This window comes from Tiliqua scincoides, chromosome 6, assembly GCF_035046505.1.
Source record: "Tiliqua scincoides isolate rTilSci1 chromosome 6, rTilSci1.hap2, whole genome shotgun sequence".
Taxonomy (NCBI): Eukaryota; Metazoa; Chordata; class Lepidosauria; order Squamata; family Scincidae; genus Tiliqua; species Tiliqua scincoides.
The window spans coordinates 80,052,254-80,066,131 of record NC_089826.1 but is presented as its reverse complement, the minus strand read 5'-3'; positions in this window follow the sequence as shown (position 1 = coordinate 80,066,131).

Sequence of the window (13,878 nt, the reverse complement as noted above, 5' to 3'; positions counted from 1 at the left end):
AAATTCCATTGGTGCAAATGATGCTTGCCTGCCCCACATTTCTGCTGGAGCTTTCCATGCCAGCTGGTACAGGTGAGCCCCCCAATGCCCAAGAGCAGGTTTTAAGGGGGCACAAGAAGGCTGCATCCCAGGGCACAATGGTGCTTGGGGCGGGGTGACATGATGACATAGCAGTGTGACCTTCTGTATCATTACCCCCTCCTGGAATCATTTTGGAGCCAAACAGACCCTTGGGACAGTAGGTGGGCCTACCTGCTGGCAACAAGTATGCACCCCATGGAAAAACTGGGAACCACTTTGAGTGCCACAGATGGGGGTGTGCTGCAGTCACTGCTTGCCACCTGGGGGAAGTCCATGCCCTGCCTCGCCCTTTATTGGCACCCTGGGCAAATGCTATGGCTTGCCACACCTTAGATATGCTGGCACAAGGGGCTGCAAAGAGTGGGGGGGTTGGTGAAAATTGCCCTCCTGCCTTGCGCGAACAGAAGCTCTTCCATTCATAGAACAACCCAATGAGATGTTTATTTGGTCTCTAATTTTCTGCTTTTGAAACTGAAAGGACCAGTACTTCAAGGAGAACCTCTCCTTCCACATCAATCTGCTTGAGCATTAAGACCATCCTCTGAGCTCCTTCTTCAGACCTCACTACTGTCTGTGTGGTGGGTGGTGCCCAGAGAGAGGATCTTCTTGCTGGTGGTGCCCCAGCTGTGGAACGCACTCCACAGGGTGGCTCACCTAATGTCATTTTGATCCAGGCAAAGGTCATTTTGTTTTCCCAGCCTTTTCATTTTTGGGGGGTGGGGGAGGGACATTTTAATGGTGCTTTAAAAAAAATCTTGTTGTCTTCTTTGTCGTGATATTGACTTGGTTTGTATTATTGTGAATTTGCTCTTGCTTTGCTGAGTTCTTTGTTAGCCATCCTGGAAGTGTTTTCATGTCACTTTGAATATGTAAAATAAAATGTCCCTGATATCAGAAGCGTCCCAAGGTGGGTTTCACCCAGTGTGGCACTTACAGCAGTTCAACATTCCGGAAGTGTGGGGGTGACATAGGGCGCAATCCTAACCCCTTGGTCAGTGCTTTCCAGCACCGACATAAGGTCAATGCAGCTCTGAGTTAAGGGAACAAACATTCCTTTACTTTGACGAGGCCTTCATGAGTGACACCCAACTGCAGGATGCAGCACATGCCCCATTGGCACCACTATGCCAGTGCTGGAAAGTACTGACATAAGGGGTTAGGACTGCACCCATAATGATGTAAGCATGTCTCCCCTTAGCTTCTGAACTATTGCATTGCTTTAAATGTGCTAAGCCTGCCTCTGGCTCACCTCTGTTCAGTGATCATTGGCTCACTCTGGGCCCAGACGCTTCATGTTCTTGCTGGCAAGTGGTGAAAGCACAGTCATCTGCGAGAGTGAGAAGAGGCTGAGCTGGAGTGGGCTGAAGATCACTCAATGGAGGCTTGGGCAGTGTGGAGCCAACAAGGTCTGAGTGTTCCTGTGCAGCTTCAGGCTTGATTCCTCAGTCTGAATGCCATGTCTCGACTGTCCTGCCCCCGCACCAAGATTCCAATTTTGGGAATCTGACCATGTGGCTGACCTTGACTCTGCACCTACCTCTTGAACCACAACTAGCAGATATCATGGCACTTGTACAATATCCACAGTCCAAAACTATTATGTCTATGCAACAAACTTGAATCTGATGTAGAAAGAATGAAAAGCAAAAGTAGAAACAGAGACCTGTTTCTGGTCTTTCCTTTTTCATCATCACATCGTCGTCCCCCCCCCCCCCCAAAAAAAAAACTCCCAAATTTCTACAAACCTGAAGGCTAGAACAGCTATTTTCAACATTTTTCATCTCACAACACACTGACTTCTACATCTTTTGTGATGTCACTTCCAGCTTCTGGGAGACTCTTCTGGGCTCTGTTTCTAAAGACAACTGTAGTAATGAATTGTCTGTCCCTTAGAGCCAGCGGAGGGACAGTCAATTCATTACTACAGACAGTTGCCCTAGAAACGGAGCTGTAGAACCCAGAAGAGTTCTGCAGTGATTTTCAATTGCTGTGCTTCAAACTCCTGTGGCACACCTGTGGACCTTTTACGGCACACCAGTTGAAAATCGGTGGGCTTAAAAAGTTAAGTAAAGCTCACTTTATGCACTCTGCAAACCCCACATTACCTACTTCTGAGCCCAACTGTCAGTCCTGATTTTGTGAAATATACCCAACTTTTCAGCAATAATTTTGAAACCATGTTTACTTTCTAAGTGTTTTCACACTGATTCTCTCTCATCCTCATGAGATTTTAAGTTCAAAGTAAAATATATATATATATATATATATATATATATATATATATATATATATATATATATATATATATATATATATATATTAGGCTGTTTTCCTACTTTTTCCATAGTCAATTTGCTCTTAATTGCACTGATGCTATAATTGTATATTTTCACAGTGCTGACCAGGAGTGCCAACCTGTGGTCAATTAACACATATTAATACCAAATTTGTAGCAGTGGATTTCTAGTGTGGTTATGGGGTGAGCACGATATCTTCCTCATTTTTATGAATATGTAGAAATCAATGGTGACTTTTACAAGACTTTTGAATATGAAAACTTCTAAAGGCCCTGATTTTTTCCTATGGGAAAAATTAATGTGCTAATGTCTGGGGACAACACCCAAGCCCCATGGTCCCCAAACTGTACACTGTGGTGTCTGAGGGTGCCATGGCAAATCACACAGCATACCATGGGATGCTTGTAGTGCCATCTTCTTCCCCCTCTCCCAGGTGCCACTATCTTGGATTGTGTGAGAATTGCTCAAAAGGGATTCTGAGCAGCGCAGCATAAAGCCGACAGGCCTGGGAAGAAGGATGGGATATGGCAGAGGAGGTCTCTGCTTTTTCCACCCCCCCTCCTGGGCCTGTTCTGTTCCCATCCTGCCCTACTCTGCCCAAAACTGCCCCTCCTCACCTATGATACACCCTCCTGCCATCCTCTCCCAGCTCTTGCACTGGTTGGTGTGAAACTAACCTCCACTGGCATCCAGGGACCTGGTTGCAGTGCCGGCCATCCCACCAGCCTGGCTTAATCTAGTCACTGCAAACATGCTTTATGGCATGTTTGTGACACTAACCAGGCACAAGGACAAGCAGAATTTTACAGCCCTCTCTCAGAACAAAGAGAGAGAGGCCAGTCAAACAAGATACAAAATGGGATCCAAGCATAAAAGAGATAGGATTTCTAAACTCTCTCCATGTGCAGAGAATACAGTACATGAACCTCTTTCCAACATCTCTACTTCCTGCAGTGATGAGTGTTGGGAGAGTTAGAACAGACAAAAGAAAATATTTCTTTACTCAGCGTGTGGTTGGTCTGTGGAACTCCTTGCCACAGGATGTGGTGATGGTGTCTGGCCTGGACGCCTTTAAAAGGGGACTGGACAAGTTTCTGGAGGAACAAATCCATTACGGGTTACAAGCCATGATGTGTATGTGCAACCTCCTGATTTTAGAAATGAGCTATGTCAGAATGCCGGATGCATTCAGAAGATGCATTCAGAAGTCTCTTGTTGTCTGGTGTGCTCCTTGGGGCATTTGGTGGGCCGCTGTGAGATACAGGAAGCTGGACTAGATGAGCCTATGGCCTGATCCAGTGGGGCGGTTCTTATGTTTTTATGAAGCACAGTAGTTTTTGCTAATAATAAATAAGCTTGCTTGTACCACAAGCTTAGTTTTTGGTAGTAATTTGAAAGTGCTTTTCTGGTTTGGATAACCTTTTTATATTTCTGAATTTTAAAAAAATAAATGGAAGTATGTCCTAGAAATTCTAGCCACATATACTTTGAAGTCTGACCTGGCTGTAGGCACCTATCCAAAGAAAAGATCTTGGATCGTGGTAGGCATAGCTCACTGGAAACATCAGACCAGTGTGCGCAGAAGGAGTGGAAAAGGCAAATTCCATAGAAGCAGGACTGAAAGCAAAAGAGCATCATGAAATCTTGCTATGGTGTTTTCCCAGTTCTCCCACAGAAATCTTTTTACATTAAAAAAGACAGACAAAAGAGTTAGATTTTAAGCAAAAAACAGAAGCGATAATGCTCCTGTAATTTGGGGTACTTGATGTTACGTGTAGGACAAAGGGACGTTTGGTGCGGGGGTGGCAGGTGAGGCAGAACTGCCCTGCCTTTCCACAGACCCAAATGGGGTGGTTCTGTCTCACCTGTCACTCCCACACTGCATGTCCCTGGTAGGAAACCACCTTTTCCAATAAAAAAAGCAGGATTTCAGGTTTGCGGAATAGCTTTTTGGTGTAGCAATCCTTTGGAAAACACTGCTATCTAGTGGTAAGAGTGAGAACTGCCATTTAGAAATCCTTGCAAAGAAGGACTGCTCTGCTGATATACATTTTTTTAGAGCAATAATTTCAAGGGGGAAAATGATTACAGTTTAAAAGCACTCTAATCTGGCCCCCAAAACCTTAACGTAGGGAAACCAAAAGAGACCATATGGTATTAGACAGGAAGGTGAACAAGAGGCATTAAGAGGAGATTTCTGTATAAACAGTACATCAAGCATGTTAAAGATTTTATCAAATTACTGTACTCATGAATTGGCATGTCTGTAAAGCAATGCGGTCAACACTTGTTAACCAGTCTCCTTTTTATATGAGCAAGAAAATAAAGGAGCGGATGAGACACTTTTGAAAAACATTTTTTTGTCCCAGTAATGAAGTCCTGATAGTTCTTAGAGAATGTGAGTGCAGAAAAGACAATAAAGAAAAAGGAGATATTTGAAATATAGAATATTTTTTTAAAATTTGTGTTTATTTGGCATGCAAAACACAAGCTTTAGCTTAGTTGAAATGTATATCTGAATATGTTCAGAAATGAGCGTGCTTTGAAGTGTGGAAAATGTTGCATTCTGCAAAGAACTGAGCATGTGATGCTTCCCAGTGGTGTAGCTAGAGGGGGTGCAAAGCACTAATTTTTTCAGGGAGCCTCACCACGGCATGCAAGCATCTCCCCTTCCCTTTAAAGGCATTCTGGGCTGCAAGAGCACAATGGAGTCATTGGGTAGGGGGATGGGCTGCTTGTATGCCACGGTGAGGCTCCCTGCAAAACTTAGTGCTTTGCACCCCCTCTAGCAATGCCACTGATACTCATACTGAGTTGAGCAATGGCAAGTTAGATGGACCAGTGATCAAAATGCAACTCCAAACAGTTTCAAAACAAGTGTCTTTCTTGGCCCTGCCAGGAGATACCAGGGATGAAACACCTTGGATTTTCTGTAAACAAACCACGTGCTGTTCTATTGAGCTACAGCCTCATCCCATGTTGTACAGGTGAATTTGGGAGCACCTGAATGGATGGATAGTACTTTTAAGTAAGAGTGCCATTTGGGATAGGATACCTATACCTTGGATAGGTTGGAGGATACAATGTCCAAAAGCTGAGCGCTGCATGAAATAGCACTATTGGAGACATCATTGCTTTAATACAGTGGTCTCCAAACCGTGGCCCATGGCATACCAGGATTTTCACTCCAGGTGTGGTGATGGTGAGGTCTTATTATTCTACCCCGCGGCCACCATTAGGTGCACCCAGTCTTCACAGTGCCTCATGCCGGAGAGCTGCTTCCACTGCTTGTCTCTCCAGAAGGCTCTATGTCCGATTTCCCAGGGGAAGCAGCTCCAAAGCGAAAGTCTCTGTGAAGATCTGGTGTGATGATTGGTGGCTGTGGCGTGGAACAGCAAGGCATTGTCACCACCACATTGTGCCTGGAGCAAAAATCCAAGCTTGCTGGATCTGGCTACAGAGCTTTAATAGACAGGAAATAGGTACTGATTAGTCCAGAATGCACTGCTTCCATTGGTTAGAATGGCTGTCAATTGCTCCAGGACAGGCAGACCAATCCTATCCCTGGCAACTCCGCCAATGTAGTAGAGCCAAAATGGCTACCGCTGCATCCAGCAGCACTTCTGGGGCCGCTAGAGGCCTCCTTGGGGGAAGGGGACTTTCATTCCCTTCCTTGGAGTAAGGGTGCAGGGGTCACAATGGGTCTCCTCCAGTCTGTGCTGGCTATAGGATCACAGAGCATAGGATCCAGTGGAGCAGGGTTCTCACCCCTCCCTCCTTGGTTTCCATCCCCAATGACCTCACAGCTGCCTGGAGCTCTTATCATGCTCCAGGTGATGTCTGGCTGGTACTGAGCTCAGTGCTGACTGATTGGACCCTAAGAGAGTAGTAATACATTTGTGCTAAAGGAATCTGCATTACGGAAGGTATGCTTTGTAATGGAAGATCAGAAGATCATCAGATGGATGATGTGGTGTTTACAGCGATTCCATGTTTTGACAGCTGGTTGACAGCTCTGGGAAGGGCAGGGCTGGCTCCGCAGCTGTAATCAATCAAGGCTAATGGAGACCTGGTTGGACACCTGAGCTTCATTTGACCTTGATGGGGCTTTGAATGAGCTAACAAGGTAGCTCACAGCTGAGCTGCATTTGGACTTAACAAGGGGCTGCAGGATAAAAGGCAGTTTCAGAAAGAGCAAAGAGTTGGCCAGGAGTGGGACCCTGACCCAGAGGGCTACCTGACCCAGACCTACAGGAGAAGGGGACTACCAGGACTCTGCTGGAGGACACAGAAGAGAGGACTGCCAGGACCCTGCTGGAGGAGATGCTCTGCTGGAGAGAACACTGCTGGAGAGGAGGGGCTCTGCTTCAGAAGACTGGACTGTGCTTTGGAGATTGGATTGGACTTGGACTGGAGGCTTTGGACCTTTAACCACTGAGTTAAGTGGAGTTTTGGGGAGGGAAAGCCTCTGGACAAGAGGACTTGCAGGGAGTGTCTGTGTTTATAGCAATAAATTTGGTTAGTTGCTATAGATAAGGAGTTCTGTGTTCATTCTTTTGCACACCACAGCTGTTGTTCCTAGAGATAAAGAGGGTGTTAATTAGCCAAAAAGCGGGCATTAGAAGGGAGTTGGGATATTTGGACCGGACAAATTGGTGTAGTTTGCAGGATTTGAAAATTAGGATAGGACATGCTTGTATTCTTTTAAAAAGTCTTCTAAACTAGTGGCATCTTGTGACAGTGAATACCACCAGTTAATTGCACTTTTATGATTTGTTTTCATTCCATAAATTCTGTAAATCAACAAATTCCATAATACTGTAAGTTAATTATTAGTAACTGATGCGTAACATCTACACTGGTCTCCAGCCATTTTTCCTCACAAGTTGACAGCCCAGCAATTTTGATCCACTTCTATCATTTCCTCTGATCTTTTAAAATGTTTGCAATTTCTTCTGAACATATGGTGTGCGTGGACCCAATAGCTGCCCCTGGAAACATTTATTTCAAATGGCCCAGGGGAGAAGCGATATAATTTTTTTTTAACCAGCTTGGTTGTCTTTATTGTCCTGCAGAAAGAAAGACAGACTGTGGTCCACGTTTATGAGGATGCTATACTGTGAGCGCTGGTATAGTTTTGAAAGATCTCTGGGTAGCAATTATGGCATGAAGATGGTTTTCACAGTTAATGTGTTTCCCCTGCCTCCCGATGGAGTCACGCATGAACCAGATGGCAAGTGGTTTGATGTTTCAGTTTGATTGGTACCAGTCGGAACAGACAGTCTCAGGCCTGCAAATCCTTAAACAGGAAACTGAGCCCAATTGGCTTCTGAATTTGCGTAATTTCAGTGGAAGTTGATTGTCTGCACACCTCTGCAAAAATCTAAGAACAGGAAAGCTCTGCAGGTTGAACCAGCACCTGCTGACAAAGTTCTGTGTGAGTGAGAATGGATGCAGCTGTTTCACCTCTCTGTAGCAGAGGGAGTCATCACTCCACTTACCTGGCAGCAAGTGCCACTGGGTTCCTCTCTTCCCAGAACAGTCTCCTAAATGGCCTTCCACCAGGTCATAATATGACTTGAAAGTTTTGGTAACTGACAACTCATTTTCCTCTTCCCTCTCTATCCCTTTTGTATCACATTTCTTGGATTGTAAGCCTGGAGTCAGGACCTGTTTAGTTTTCAAAGATTTACAGGTGGACACCAGTATCCATGGGTCCAGGATCTGTGGATTTATCTTGGATACCAGTGGAAACCCAGGTCCAAATTTAAATTCTTTTTAAAACAAAAAAAAATAACAAAATTGGGGTGTTTGCCTTTCTGTGGCTGACCCACACCATTTCCAAGCCTGCAGAGACTTTTTTTTAAAGCACTGAAAGACACACTTCTGGGTCATGTGGAGTTTTCTTTTTTCTCCTAGGCTTGTCCCAGAATAGTTCCTGCAATGGAGAAAACAGGACCTGTAAGTTCACACTAAGTTTTTTCCCCACATTGTGGAAAATCTAACCTATCACCCAAGCACTATTGTATCCCATCCTGGACGGCATCTGCTTGACAAACCCATTTGTGAAACTCTCCAAACTTTAGAAGTGTTCAGGGAAAAAAAGAGTAGGAGTGTAAAAGGAAGGAAAGAAAAATGGACACCTCTGTTTTTGCTCAAATGTCAGCAAGATTGTGCTCAGGAAAATGAAAGAGGACTATATTAAGGATCTAATTACTCTTGAAAGGTCTGCAAAAGTGGTAGGCCCTATGCTTTATTCCTTGGCATTCTTTCCCTTGACTTTGCTAGCTGTACTCCCCCTTCGGGGGGGGGGGGGTAGTAATTTATTCTGGTTTATAACAGTTGTGCTGTGATACAAGGACATCTGCAAGAGGGATCTGAAGGCCTTAGGAGTGGACCTCAACAGGTGGGAAACCCTGGCCTCTGAGCGGCCCGCTTGGAGGCAGGCTGTGCAGCATGGCCTTTCCCAGTTTGAAGAGATACTTGGCCAACAGTCTGAGACTAAGAGGCAAAGAAGGAAGGCCCATAGCCAGGGAGACAGACCAGGGACAGACTGCACTTGCTCCCAGTGTGGAAGGGATTGTCACTCCCGAATCGGCCTTTTCAGCCACACTAGGTGCTGTTCCAGAACCACCTTTCAGAGCACGATACCATAGTCCTTAGAGATTGAAGGTTGCCAACTGTGTATAACAGTTGTGAGCTTACAACAGGTTGGCAACCTTCAGTCTCCAAAGACTCTGGTATCACGCTCTGAAAGGTGGTTCTGGAACAGCATCTAGTGTGGCTGAAAAGGCCAATTCGGGAGTGACAATTCCTTCCACACCGGGAGCAAGTGCAGTCTGTCCCTGGTCTGTCTCCCTGGCTATGGGCCTTCCTTCTTTGCCTCTTAGCCTCAGACTGTTGGCCAAGTGTCTCTTCAAACTGGGAAAGGCCATGCTGCACAGCCTGCCTCCAACCCTGGCTCAGAGGCCAGGGTTTCCCACTTGTTGAGGTCCACTCCTAAGGCCTTAAGAACATAAGAACAGCCCCACTGGATCAGGCCATAGGCCCATCTAGTCCAGCTTCCTGTATCTCACAGCGGCCCACCAAATGCCCCAGGGAGCACACCAGATAACAAGAGACCTCATCCTGGTGCCCTCCCTTGCATCTGGCATTCTGACATAACCCATTTCTAAAATCAGGAGGTTGCGCATACACATCATGGCTTGTACCCATAATGGATTTTTCCTCTAGAAACTTGTCTAATCTCCTTTTAAAGGCGTCTAGGCTAGACGCCAGCACCACATCCTGTGGCAAGGAGTTCCACAGACCGACCACACGCTGAGTAAAGAAATATTTTCTTTTGTCTGTCCTAACCCGCCCAACACTCAATTTTAGTGGATGTATCCTGGTTCTGGTATTATGTGAGAGTGTAAAGAGCATCTCCCTATCCACTCTGTCCATCCCCTGCATAATTAGATGTCCTTGTATCGCAGCTGTGGTTTACCTGTAGGGCGCTTTCCTTGCACGAGTTCTCCATAGAGGAGATCCTTTGGGATCCGGCCATCATCCATTCTCACAACATGACCAAGCCAATGCAGGCATCTCTGTTTCAGCAGGAATGCTAGGGATTCCAGCTCGCTCTAGGACTGTGTTGTTTGGAACTTTGTCCTGCCAGGTGATGCTGAGAATGCGTCGGAGGCAGCACATGTGGAAAGCGTTCAGTTTCCTCTCCTGTTGTGAGCAAAGAGTCCATGACTCGCTGCAGTACAGAAGTGTACTGAGGACGCAAGCTCTGTAGACCTGGATCTTGGTAAATGGCAATATAAATGCAGGACCGTTTCCATCTTACATAAGTCGAACACTCACTATTGTGGAGACAAACCTAGATGCTGCTCCAATGAATTTGCCAGACACCTTGAGCATTGGTCATGCAGTATCGCAAATGAGAAACTATGGCAAAGCAATGAGTGCATATACACTGCTCACACACACATCTGTATAGAACATTCTTTTATTAGCATCAATCCTTTTTCAAAATGAAAGGGCAAGAATCAGGTGCGGTCAGTGTGTGCCCAGCCCATGACAGGTCCTTATAAATGTCTTGTGATGTTTCAAACTAGTGCTTGTTAACACACTTAAACATAACAACATAGGAAGAGCCTTGCTGGATCAGGCCAAGGGCCCATCTAGCTTTCTTCATCTTACAGTGTCCCACCAGATGCTTCTGGGAGCACACAAGACTACAAGCTACCCTCATTCTGTGGCCACTCGCTTGCACCTGGCATTCAAAGCTAGGCTGTCTCTAAAACCAGGAGGTTACCTAATAGTCATCATGGCCTGTAACCTGTGATGGTCTTTCCTCCAGAAATCTATCCAATCCCTTTTTAAATTTAAATTTCAGAAGAAATTTTTGCCCCTCTCCCATAATACTAGAATTCGAGGTCACCCAATGAGATGCGACACCACTCCTTCATGCAACCCATACCATGGATAGAATTTACTGTCACAAGCCAGAGAACAGGTAAGCTCTAGATACAGCTGACCTTTGCAGAGGACTGAGAGTGGGGGTGGAGGGGATGAGGGCAGCAGGCATAACCAGTGCTCAGATCAGGCAACTGATGTGATGTATTATGTAGTAACGGTTGAAAACCCTACTGTGAAATATAGGAAAATGTCTGAAAGTAAAGTAACAGTGGAAAGACTCCCAAACACCTCTCCCTGGTCTCTTACACCTCTAATAGCAGTCAGAGAAAAGCAGTGGATGTAGGGCCTGTTCTTTAGCTTTGTTGGAGAGAGTCACCAACACTGCTTAAAAAGCAATCTGTGTTTCCTCAGTGGGCATATTAATGTACAGGGAGAGTAATAAATGCAATGTTTGATTTCCCTGTTCCGTCCGTAGCCAACACAAGAAGTGACATGTGAAATTAGGAAAACAGAAGCCATGGAGGAAGCAGTGCAGAGGAAGCAATGGGTCTTATTAGCATCCGATGCCTACAAGGTTGAACCAAAATAGAAAAAGCAGTTATATTTTTAAATAATAATAATAATATTTCCAGTGGTGTCACAGCCCACCAGATGTTTGGACTGGGATTTTTGGATGTCACTAGCTATATAACGGTCGACATTCTTAGTATTGCAGCTTGCTGAAGTTGTTCAACTGTTATCTTGTCAATGCCTACATTGGAAGGCACTTTCTAGGAGTCGCAAAACGTAATCCAGAAGCGAACACAGCTGAGCACTTCTGGACTGTCACCAGAGAGGCCTCAGAGGCCCCATGCATGGAGGGGGGGGGGGAAGATGGAGACCTGCTAACAGAGGTGATTCAGCAGGCTGGGCGAGTGGGAGTGGGCATAATGGGGTGGAAAAGGGGGAGGGCCGGAGGAGTGTCAGAGGGGTGACACCTGTTGCTGGATGCTCTCCCCTCCAGTCCCAACCAACACAACCCCTTTGCCTCCTTAGAGTTGCACCTACTAAAGAGGTGGTGCAGGTCTGAGAAGTCTCATTGCTGGTTCAGGGACATAAGGGAAAATATTTTCCCTTCCACCCCAAGCCTCCTGATTGCCCCTCCCCCACCACAGTGTGCAGTGTAGCCTATTTTGATGCCGTTCCATGCACATGGCAGGGAAACCAACCATAGGATTTGGCTGATCATTGATATGGAAACTAGTATGCTTCTCTGAATGGTTAGATCTTACCAGCCCATGGGAATGATTCAGTTTGGCTGTGCTAGAAAATTCCCGCTTCATTTCGTGTAACGCTGGAATTGTAGGTAGACATCTGTTGCAGCAAGATGACAAATTTCATGGAAACAAATTTCCTCTTTGGTTACAATTAACATGTGAGCGGAAAAAAAAAAAATATGGAGCCATAATTGGAAAAAGCATTTCCATAGCAGAGGGAATTGTCAACATATTTATACCTTTACCAGAAATATGCAGAGATCAGCCCTCAGCTAGAGTTCAAGGAAATGTTCCTGTCTAGGATCATGTGGGCCAAACCTATCATAATAATGAGAAAATTCTCGGTTATTTGGGAAAATACTGAAACTAATAAAATATAGGGCCGTAGAGTGCTGGAATTAGATAGACACACTGGGTTTGGGAGGAAATCGCCTCTGATTTTCCCACTCTCTATACAGTAGGTTAACACGATCTCTTATGAAAGATAGACTCTTGAGAGCTGCAGAGAGAATGTTAACCTAACCACTCAGGCATTCATTCCAGTTTAAGGCCATTATCTGAGTTCTGCAACTGATCAATTACAGTCACATTTGCCACACAAAGTCTTCTGATCCAGCTAGCTCGTGCTGCCATAGGTAGATGCCAGTCTTTTTAACAATTTTGTACCTGAAACAGTAACCAGTAACTCGCCTCAACTATAGACCTCTCCCCATGCAAATGCTGGGCCAGCTGTACTTTAAAAATAGGTTTCGAGGTTTAAACAAAAGGCCCCCTTCCTGAAACTGGGGGAAATTTAGAGAAAGTGGGAGAAGCAAGGGAGAGAGTCTAGGGACATGTGTGCCGTGGGAGCACACAAGTTTAAAGCATGGGGTCAAATGGACAGGGTAGCTATTGTCTGAACTGCTCCAATTTTACATTATCAACCAAGCTTTTATAAACACCAGAACTAAAAGACTGGGCTGGGAGTTATGAAGTCCCTGAAGCCTGAATGCTTGAAAAACTAAATCAAGCCTGAATGCTGGGAAAAAAAAACCTGAATCAAATTAACTTCCTGCTTCATGTTAACCTTGATTGAGTCCTTTCAAGCATTCAGAAAGATAGCCCTGCCTTAAAGTTGCTGTAAGCTTGAATGCTTATAGCAACATGCAGTAGCATAGTTAGAGAGGGTGAAAAGTACTAAGTTTTGCAGGGAGCTTCACCGCGGCGTGAAATCTGCCCCCCTCCCCTCCCCCTTTGGAGTCATTCCAGGAGTATGCCCCTATTTTGCTCCCACACCCCAGAATTGCTCTGAAGGGGAGAGGAGGGGCTACTTGCACGCCATGGTGAGGCTCCCTGCAAAACTTAGTGCTTTGCACCCCCTACAGCAACACCACTTGCGACGTGTATAAGGAAGATCATTTTTGCCCTGGTAAGGTTTTAACCAAGTTAATGGGTGCATGTTGTGTGGATCAACGGATCATTGAATCTATGGATACTGGATCTGTGGGCAAGGGGGCCCGCCTGTATATCTTATTACATGTGAATCCTCAGTAATCTTATCTTGTAACATGCACATCTGGGCAAATCCTTTAGAAAACAAGATACACTTTAAAAGAAAAGAAAATGACAAATTGTACATGTGGCCTTGAAAAAAATGAAGCCACCAAGACAGCGACCATTTTGGTGAACAGTCGTGACAACGGATTACTTGGGAAAGCAGATGGACATTGGACATGTTGATTTCAAAACTGTCTCTTCTGATTTCTGACTCAGAGACCATTTTATTAATGTTTTATTCCTCCTTTTTTGCTTGCAGTAGGAATTATTCCTTAATTGTGTCTTATTTTTTGGCACATGTA